Source organism: Dermacentor silvarum, chromosome 3 (assembly GCF_013339745.2).
Source record: "Dermacentor silvarum isolate Dsil-2018 chromosome 3, BIME_Dsil_1.4, whole genome shotgun sequence".
In the NCBI taxonomy this organism is placed as follows: domain Eukaryota; kingdom Metazoa; phylum Arthropoda; class Arachnida; order Ixodida; family Ixodidae; genus Dermacentor; species Dermacentor silvarum.
Genome location: NC_051156.1, coordinates 227995839 through 228006618, shown reverse-complemented (window position 1 = coordinate 228006618; position 10780 = coordinate 227995839).

The following is a 10780-nucleotide window of genomic DNA, read 5'->3' as shown; positions in this document are numbered from 1 at the left end:
GGAGCGGCTTCTGCCCTTCGACGGCGAGCGGCGTCTTGACCTTGAGCGGCGAGCGCCCTCCGTTTGGGCATCCCTTGCAGCTCAGATGATGTCGCCCTCGATGCAGATCTGTTGCGTTCTCGTCGTCGAATTCGCCCCGTATGGAATTTGGTACCGCTCTTGGCAAGTCCCCAGTTGGGTGGTCCCCTCCACAGAATTGCAGTTAGGCACACACATGGGATTGTCCTCCGGGTTTGAGTTCCACATCCTCTGCACTGAACCACGTCCGGTGTTGGACATACATCTGATCTATGTCCAATCTTTCCGCAAGCATAGCAGACATCAAACTGCTTCCTATACAGGTAGCACCTCACAAGGGTCGACCCGTATCTGACATAATGGGGTACCTTGAGCCCATCAAACAAACATGACCGAGCCAGTCGATTTAATACGTTTGGCTGCCAATGCCAGTGGGTTAAGTCATGCACAACGTTCTTCGTTATTGTGGCCTGATTGTCGTGAGGTCACTCTCCGAATCACCCCTTTACACGTGGTGTGCGGAGCTGTCTCGTAGGCGCTAACTTCATATTCGGTTTCCACTATAATGATTGACTTGATCGTACATACCTGGCAGCATGACTGGGATCTGGTGTACTGACCACCACCATCCTTGGGGATCCTTGATGCCTTGACAATACGGTTCTTGAACGTAGTGGTTGTAGGTCCCTTGTTCTGGCGTGTTGCCTTGCTCTTGCTGGCTCTGCGGCGGTGTTTTTCCCATCCCCAGAAATCTTCTGGTGGAGCAAGATTTTCGGCTTGTCACATTTGCCAGCCTAGATCTTCCTCATTCTCTTCTATTCCGGTGGCGTCTTCGTCTTCCATGCGCGTTTCCGCCATTGCGGCCCGGCGGGGCCAGTATATAGGCCTACTTGGGCCTCCTTGCTAGCCGCACACGTTCGATGCACCAAGAAAGGTCATTAAAAGTCCAAAAATGGAAGTCACACCTTAAAGTAAGGTGCCCGCCAATTCCTGGTGACTTTACAAATCCAGTGATGTGCTTGAATCCGTGATGGTGGTAAAGACGGCTGCACCAAACATTCAAAACGACGGAGCCGTTGTGAGGGACGTCCGCACCTCGGCTTCTTCTTCTATTCCTCCCCGGTGACTAATTTACTAAATTAAAATACACTAATTAAGTTTTTAACTAATATCTGATGGCTCATATTGCAATTTACAAATTGTAGGCCGTGGAGTTCGCAGGCGGATCCACTTGGAACGCATTCTCGGGATGACACCAGTTGGAGATTAATTCCCGAACATGCGGAGAAATGCATTGGCGTTCCAATTACTTTGTGTGCTTCAATGCATAAAGCGACGTTTTGTTAAAGTGCAATATGGGCCATCATATGTTAGTTAAAAACTGAATTAGTCCATTTTTAATTAGTCAGTTATGAATTTCAATTTCTTGTGCAAGTAATGTCCGCCTCTTCGAGTAGACCAGCTCATTAACCAGAATTGTTGCTATCTGCCACAGGCAACCTTAAAAAATTCTGAAAGTGTTCGCTGAAACACCCTGTGTATATATATATATATATATATATATATATATATATATAACAATAGAAGCACGTAGGAAAAATACCACGATGTTACTGGACGTTTCGGTCAGGGACTGTCCTCCGTCGGAGTGAAGGCCGGACCACGGCCTAAACTCTGTAAAATGTGGTATTTTTCCTACGGGCTTCTATTCATTTACTTGTTTCACTACCGGTACCTGTGATTTAACGCTTCACTGATTCACGCAGATGTCTCCGCAGCCTTAGTTGAGCGTAGCTGGAGACAGAAGGGTCTCAAGAATCTTTTTGTTGTGCGGCATGCCTCCACACTTGGCTTCAGAGTCCTAGTGAGATAACTATTGTCACAGTCTGCACCGGCGACCTCACTTTGAAGACCGTGTCAGTCCAAGCAACAATGTATTTCCAACAATTCGTTGGTGTGTTCTTCAGGCGAAAAGCCGTTGCAAACAGCTTGAAAGTGCCTGAAGGCCCTTCATGACAGCACAGCAGTCAGCGCCCAGGAAAGAAAGCGAATATATTGGTGTAGATTGTATTCTGTATAACATTATTCAAACGTATTAGAACTAACTGGTGTTGACAAAACAGTGCTAATTGCACAGAGTTTATAACGTGATGTGAAAGAAGTGCACATTACCACTACATACCATGACAAAACTAGCATAAGCGCAATAAGTATATCAAAGACAGAATGGAACAGTGGTGTAGTAACATCTATATAACATTAGTGAGAATCTACCCACGAGTTCACGGTGTTAGAAGTATATAACACCGTGCACGAGCTCTCACGTACAGGCTCAGATGATGATGATGATGATGATGAAAACATTTTATTGACAGGAAAAGGAGAGGGGAGTTAGGGTAAGGGTGGTCGGATCCTTATTCCGGGATTCCGTTGGCTCAGGCCGCCGCCCTGGCTCTTTTCACGAGGGCTTGCTGGTGCTCGAGGGTTGAGCTGGACAGGGCTGCTTCCCATCCTTCCCACGATGATAAAAAATAATAAAACAAAACATGGAACACTTCTATGGACAACATGCTGTCGCATCTCTCTCCGGGCAAAGGCAGCAATGTTGATACCTTGGTTTTCATCCTTATTAATAAGTGAAGACACATTAAAGGTTAGTGATTGCATTGAATAATTAGTACGCCTATACGGCACGAGCCACCCATCCACTCTGCGGTACGCGAGTCACCTAGCTGTCATCGTGGCCCTGCCAGCGACTTCAGGAATGATGAGAATTTATTTGAGGAAAAAAAGTACGAATACAATAAATGAAATTCATAAACATCGGTCACTTTGTTAATGCTAAATTTGGTGAAACGCAGTGCTGTTGTGTGGAAGAACGGAACGTTAGCTATAACTCGAAGTGCACGTTTCTAAGGAAAAGAGTGTCTGTGTGTTTGTCTTCGTAGTGATGCCCCATGCAAGCGTGCCATAGTTGAGTGCGACGCAAACAGTGCCTGGTAAATTTGTAATTTCACCTTTCCCGGAAGGAAATGATGACAGCGTGACAGTGCACCGTTCCTGATGCCAAGGAATTTGCCAACACGCTGATGCCAAGGAATTTGCCAACCAAGTAAGAACGCGTCTTGTGACGCCTGAAAATAGGTGAGGAGGGGGGGGGGGGGGCGGCTCAGTAATTATTTGCAACGCTTTTAACTGGACCAGGAGCGTAAAACAATTTGTCGGACATTGCAGTTACCGTGACCCCTCTCCCCTTACCACGGAATATAAACAGAAAGTTGCAGCAGGTTTATATATATGGAGCTATATACAGCTGTCATATCACACGCTCTAACACTTGAATAAGAATTTTTTGAATTTTTTGAACAAGACTGTGTTTCATCCAACCGCATTTAACTTCGCAAAGAAAGTTTCCATATATAGAGTGCCACCAATTCTCGCCAAATATGGCCTTGGTGGCTTTTATTGCGATAACAATTATACGGACACTCCAAGCGCATTTCTGCCGTCACCGTCGTCACCGCCGTGAGGTTCGTATAAAGTCCAACGGCAATTAAATAGTCGGCGCGCGCCGTACGCTGTGTGTGCGAGTGAAAGCGCGCGAGGGACGCGCGCTTACACGGAGAGCGAACGCGCGCCGGAGAGCAAACGCGACTTCTTCCGTCGTGCGAAAGGCCGTGGGGGCAAGTGAGGGAGGGAGGGAGAGGGGGAGGCGACGTTTAGCTGCGGCAACAAACGCACCAACTGCCTATCTTGCGACCGGGCGCAAGGGGAACTGAAATCTCGCAGGCGAAAGGAGTAAAGCGGGAAGGCAGCGCAGGAGGGAGGGGGTGCGGCTTCTACTCTGCGAGCAACTGCATACTGCGAGTTGTGTTCTGTGCGTGCACTTTGCGCGGCGGCGGGCGGTCGCGCGCACCGTATCTTGCAAGCGAACTGCAACACGGCTCCTACCTTTGTATGCGATGTGCCTTTCGCCGCTCAGTTTCCATTGAAGCGATAGACCGCACGAAGCTTCGCTCGCTGCTGATGGCGCGCTTACTCACGGCAGCGTTTTGACAGCGCTTGTGTGCGGTCATCGAGTGCGATCTATTCATGTTTGCTTGTGCGCGCTGACACCATGCTTGTTAATTCAGTTAGTAAGCGAATGGTTCCAAGTTTATGCAGCCGATAAAACTACTATCCTTACTCCGTATAGCTCTCTACTAGTAAATTTGTTATCGCAATTGATGCTTCGCCTTTCAGGCGAAACTGCGTCTTTTTAATTCAGTTAGTAAGCGAATGTGTCCAAGTTTATGGAGCCGATAAAACTACTATCCCTACTTTGTAGAGCTCTCTACTAATTTGCTATCGCAATTGATGCTTCACCTTTCGGGCGAAACTGCGACACTTTTGTTAGTTTGTTTGTTCGTGTGTTTGTTTGTGTGTTTGTTTGTTTGTTTGTTTACCATCCGGCGAGCGCAAACGCCTGCTGCACACTTGGTAATGCGCCGTCTCGCATCGTCGCGTTACTGCTCCAAAAACGGCATTATTAAGGCCACTTAATACTGGCTGACGAAGCAAAATCTCGCCTCAAAAACTGCTCCGCAGGGCGCGATCGGAGTTTTCTGCGGATTTCTTCTGGTAGCGCGCTAACCGTCGTCTGCTACGGCAGGGTCGACGTGAGCGGCGCCACGTATATACTGTCGAGATCGCGCTGGCCGCGCCGAGCGGGACAGTGGAACGGAGGTGGAGGGAAGTGGTTGGCGCTACTTTTACATTGAGGGGCTTCACGAGAGGAAACTTCAAGGCGCCGCCTTGCGTATATTTATTTCTATAAATTAAAAAGCCGCCGTTGTCATAGCCTCTGATGACGCGAAAAGTCATTAATCTTACGATACAAACGCAGCAGTGAAAAGTGCGGAAAGTCGCAGAAAGTTGGCTATGTTCAACCAATATTATTTCAAATAAACGTGCTCTTAATAAAATGGTGGTCCAAAAAACAAATGCCAACACCTCCTAAGAGCGATGCAACTGCTATGAGCACGTGTTTTGAACAAAACATTTTGACGGCCACAAACGACGGAGAAAATGCGGCGATACGCATGCGTCTCTGCCGCCATTGCACATGGCCGCTCATTAGCATAATTCGCGCGGCCCGTCGCACCACAAATTATGGCGGGAAATCTCTGCAATGGCGGCCCAGCGCAACGTAACGCAACGTCAAATTGACGTTTGCGAAACAGCTCTTCCTCTGACGCTCCTCATGGTATATTCCTTCAGCCAATCAGCAAGCTGGCAAGGCGGCTATCTTGGACCGTCACCACATATTCGCGAAATTGCAGATGCATAGCACGGGCTTCCGCACGCTACCGTTCACTTTCTTTTTAAAACGCTAAAGTCGCAATTTTTTCTGGCCAAGGACCAGAAAAAACTATTAGTCGATAAAATTTGCAGCTCCACGTCACGTTTCGTCATTTGATGAAAATGCAAAATTGCATTTTGCAAAACTTCCGTTTCCCGGCACAAATTTCAAAGCACGTGACTTCTCGACAGCCAATCAGATAGCCAACATGGCGGATAATGGCGGCCGTGCAGCCGCCATAGGTGTCGAGAATAGAGCCCCTGGTTATAGTGAACTATTATAGAATACTTTAAAACATTCTAGTACACTGTACCCTGGTGCCCTGGTGGCTTTACGAGTACCGCCTTCCGGCGCGATCAAAGGAAAAGAGGGAGAGGAGAGCGAGCTCGCGGTAACGGGATCAAGCGCGCTCGAGGGGGTGGCTGGCGGGGAGTGGGGGTTAAGTTGGCGCACGTCTCGAATTCCGGTGCGCGTCTCGGCTGTGGCTGAGCATGGCTGTAAGCGTGGCTGCACGCATACACAGTCGCGCACCCTGCTTTAAAGGTAATCTGCCGCGTGTACAAAGAGTGGGCGAGACGGCTTGGCATCATGTAAGATGTCTTCACGCGCGTTTAGTATTAGAGCTTGCGTAATCTCCAGTTTCGGAATCCCGTTGAAACGAGAGGCAGACGAAGTATACGCTCACCGCGCTGCCGGTGGTTTTCATGATAGCGTCGTCCCAGTGCTGGCGACGCTATCAGCCGCGGGGGCGGAGTGGACACGACGCAAAAGCGTGGCTGGCTTTGCTTAATTCGTACCGCCGAAGTGAACATATCGCCGATGTGGCATGAAACTGTATCATTCGTTGCCGCCTCCCAAGTTAAACCAAATGAAATGTTTTCTCATTCAAGCTTGCTTTTTTTCGATTGCCCGATAATTCGGAAAATCTTGCGGCCCGTTTCCGTGTAAGATCGATCGGCGGCTGTACTTATTTGCAAATAAAAGGTCGAAGTTATATACAATGAAATTTCGATGTAACGAAGCAAATTGACGATTTTGCCAACTTCGTTAATCGAGGTTTAATTGTAGCTTAATCAGCTCCGAAAGCATTTTGCATGTTCTCTGAATTAAGCTGTGGCCAAAGCTTCGTGTGGTCCACCCAGTCACCGCCAACGATATCTCCCGAAACAGAGGTTTGCTAAGCCGCACCGGCGTCATACGCATCCATTGTAAACACGGAGGCAACGGATGCAGTTGAGGCAAGCAGTGAACGCGTCATCTCGTGATCAAATATTGCAGCGCCCGCGGGATCGCCGCGAAGAGGTTCAATGCGGTGTATGTCACAGCGACGATGACATTTGCACTCCGCGGTGATGAAACGTTAAAACCTTTTCGACCTCGGCCCATCATGAAGGCGCGCTACAGCGTCGCACACGCAGCGTTACTATAGCAGTGGCGGAGCCAGGGGTTGGCACACCACGCACGTGACCCCCTCCCTCCGCAATATGCGGCCTTCCAGGTCCCCTCCCTCTTCATCCCCCTCCCCGTTCCCAGTCAAAAAGTGGGCGCCCCCTCCCCGTCCCCACCCCGAAAAAAAATTCTGGTTACGCGAAATAAGGACTGGTGTATGCGGGCCTCTCCCTGAGACGGGAGATCACAAGAAACTGGCACTCGCAAATAGTGCATGCTCGAAGGGAGAGGTTCGATTGAAGTGTCCGTCATGCATTTCTTTTACAGCGAAGCTGTCCATGCGGACCCTGTGCCGTCGTCGGATTTCGCTAAAAAGGGGCCACGTGACCTAGTGGGAGAGGAGTGGAAAAGAAGAGCTAACAGGGGGGAAAGGGTTGGAGCTTACACCGTGGGTTGGAGTGACCCCTTTCTTCCTGTGAGAATGCTGTGAGAGGGCGCAGATGAAAAGGAGAACGGGGAGGGGGTTGACGTAAGTCGCGCCGTTCAGTACTCGCGTTGGAGGGGGAGAGCGTGAGGCGCGCCAACCAATGGCGGTGTAGGAAAAAAAGTAGGTCAACGGGGGAGTGGGGTGTGAGAGGAGTTCGCGTTAGCGTTTGTTGTATATTCGGAGCTTTGGTCAAGGACTCAATAACGTCGTAGAAAAAGCGTGAGGAACGTGCTAGGAACGCTGTCGCCCGTGGACGCCGACGCATCCCATTCCCCGCAAGTAGCGCCGTTCGGGCCAGCCAAGCGGCCGTGAATGCAACTACGGCTCGGACGCTCACTCCCATTGGACAGCTTCGCTGTTCGACCATCTTCACAGAGTGGACAGGGCGGTGTTTTTTTATTACCAAGGTCAGAAGTGCGGCGAGGCATGAAATTACCTTCCTAACGACTTACCACAAGGTACCTGGAATGAGGCAAATAATATGCTTCGCATTGCAGTCTTGAGACGTTAAACAGCTAGAAGCGTTCACAGAAATGTCAGCGAGGTTATACGCAAATCAGCATTGTTGCCATGGCAGGGCTGCCCTTTGAAGACGGTCAACGAGAACCGAGACGAGGGACGCCCAAACGTACGATGCGCGACACAAGTCGAGTTGACCACCCTGGCACCTCGACGGACTATAGTCGGATACAACTTAAAGGGACACTAAAGGGAAAAATGATTTCTTCTGTATGAATATATTACCCTTCCACAATACCGAAGAAGAAGAAGAAATAAACTTTATTTAAAGTGCCGGCACTTTGCTTTTAGTGGCCTCAGGTGTCGGCTCGAAGTCCTTGGACTCGGGCAGCATCTTCGGCTTGCCGGACGGCCCAGAGCTGATCTTCCAGCTCCGAACTTTTCAGGGCCGCCTCCCAGCGGCGGCGACGCCGACGGAGAAGGTCCCCGGCGGCCCCAGCAGCCGGGGACCGCCGGCTGCTGGGGTCGCGAAAACCGAAAACACCGAAAACACCACTCTTACCGAAAACACCACTCTTACCGCAAGAAGCTGCTTGGTAAGCCAGAAAGAAACGAAAAACACAGAAGGCGAGTGGCGACGCTACCTTGAAGTTCCCACACCAGCTCACCGTGACGTCATGGATTTTTACAGCGTCTTGTAGGTCTCAGTTAATTCTTTAGCGCTAAATATTGACTTCATTGGGTTCTAAAGGAGCCTGAGACTGAATATAGCAAGTTTCACGAACTTCTACTGAGCCAACGTGGCCCAAATACGAAAAATAACTTTAGAAGTCGTGACGTCACTCTGAAGTGCTGACGTCGGGGTTACCACGCGAAATTTAAAAAAAAATAATCTTGAGCTTTATTTTCTCTTCTAATAAATGACCTATTGCAATGTAATTAACGACATTACAGATTTCGAAGAATACTTTATCAGTCTAAGTTGATACTTTGTTTTGCTTTAGTGTCCCTTTAAGTCTGCAGTGAAGCCACGCCCACGCCCTCATAACCACCAGCCACTGTTCCTCCGCGAGGCTGCAAATAATACCTTTGTATTGTTGCAGTTCATGATAATCCTTCTGAAAGCGCAGAGGACGTGCGAAGTGTTTTTGTCCTGAGCAGTATTAGAGACGGCGTATGATAATACCGCGAAGCGCCAAAGGCGTCAAGGAATCTGCGAAGTCGCATCACCAACAGCAACTTTCCCAGCAGCCAACAAAGCAGCTAGCTTGAACTATATATAGCCACCATACTTGAACTTTGCTGCCGACCACTGCAGCTGGAGTGCAGAGGATTGGAAGCATATAATTTAAACTTCTACGAATCTGCTACAACTAATACTTCCTCAGGCCGCTGGGAGTGCCACAGATTACGCTAAGAACACAGACGACCTTCCAGATTCATCCGAGAGGGGCAGACGAAGGCAAATTTGTAGTTCTTTAGGCATATATTTATTTATTTATTTATTTATTTATTTATTTATTTATTTATTATTTATTTATTTATTTATTTATTTATTTATTTATTTACAAATACTGCCGTCTCAGTGTGAGACATTGCAGGGGTGGGTACTTAAGTAGCCTAAATAGGCAAAATCAAACATTATATAGCATACAATCAGTAGAGCATGTTACATATGTGCATGGTCAGTACAAACAATATTGCGTGTAAAGAAAGGCGTGTATTCAAAGCTACAAAAAAAATAAAGAGTACACCAGCAGGTCTTAGAACTAATGAGAGATGTGATAAATTTCTTTCGCGAATTGTGCGGGAGGTAACTGTCGAAGTGAGCCGTCAAGGCCATTCCAGAGTTCGACTGTTGACGGGAAAAATGAAAATTTAAAAGTGCTCAAGCGTGATTGAAATGGAACAAGGTTAAGGGGGTGAATGCTTCGAGTTGCACGCGCAGGACACTTCACAAATGAAACCGGTGCCGCAATAACCAACGACCCGTGTATGATTTTATGCAAAGTGTTAAGCCGCTCACACATGCGTCTGTGTGCAAGTGTGTCAAGCGATAGGTCATGGGCATGTGAAGAGGGTGAAAAATGGTGGTCATATCTGTTATAAATATATCTTATCGCTTTGTTTTGGAGAGATTCCAATTTGTTAGCATATAAGAATAATAAGTCTTAAATTGAACAATACGCTACATATAATGCGACATTGCTGCAAAATTTGCGTAGGAATAGAGCAGCGGTAAGCGCAAAATCCTTTTTTTTTTTTTCCCTACTGTTTTTTAAAAAAAGAACACCGCATATCCACGGGGTGAATGATGATGAGTGGGCGAAGCTCCGGAGGGAATCATCGGTAAACCGTGAATCTTCCGTGTAATTCGCCCAGTCTCGCCGCACTAAATCGAACGATTGACTTCATCCAATGACACGCGCCATATGTGACGTCATTCCTATTTTATAACAGCGCCCTTCATTATAATTGCACCATCTCCCGCTTAAGGGGACGCTAGCACAAACGCGTTAGAAACGTGCAGTACTCTCTAGTAAGGGGGAGAGGCCACAGCGTCTTACGCAGCCGTTTACACATGCCGGAACGTGCACCGCGTTTGCCGACGCCATCACATGACTGCTGAGAGAGTATAACCCCCGTATTCATAAACGCTCCTCGACTTGAACTTGAATTGCCACCGCCTTCAACGCGTTTCGAACGCGCTGCACAAGGCGGTGGCAAGTCAAGTTCAAGTCGAGGAGCGTTTATGAATACGGGGGTAAGGCGGAGAGGCCACAGCGTCTTACACCAGCTTCTTACACGGGCCGTAACGCGCTAGCACAAACGCGTTAGAAACGCGCATTCTTTCGTTAATGTTGGGTATTTATTGTCATCGTGGTGCGTGTGTCCATGTGCGCTTCGTGGCGTAGTATTATTTTACGTCCCGACGTGGGAGACCTGAGCCCGTGTTACGGTGGCTAGAAGGGGGAGGTGAGGGCAACGGCGGCGGCGGAGTGTTGCAAGCAATCATGACAGCAGCGGCGGCGCTGCAGTCGTCAGCAAGATCGCTTCCCCCGCCCCCGGGCGCAACTTCCCGGGCG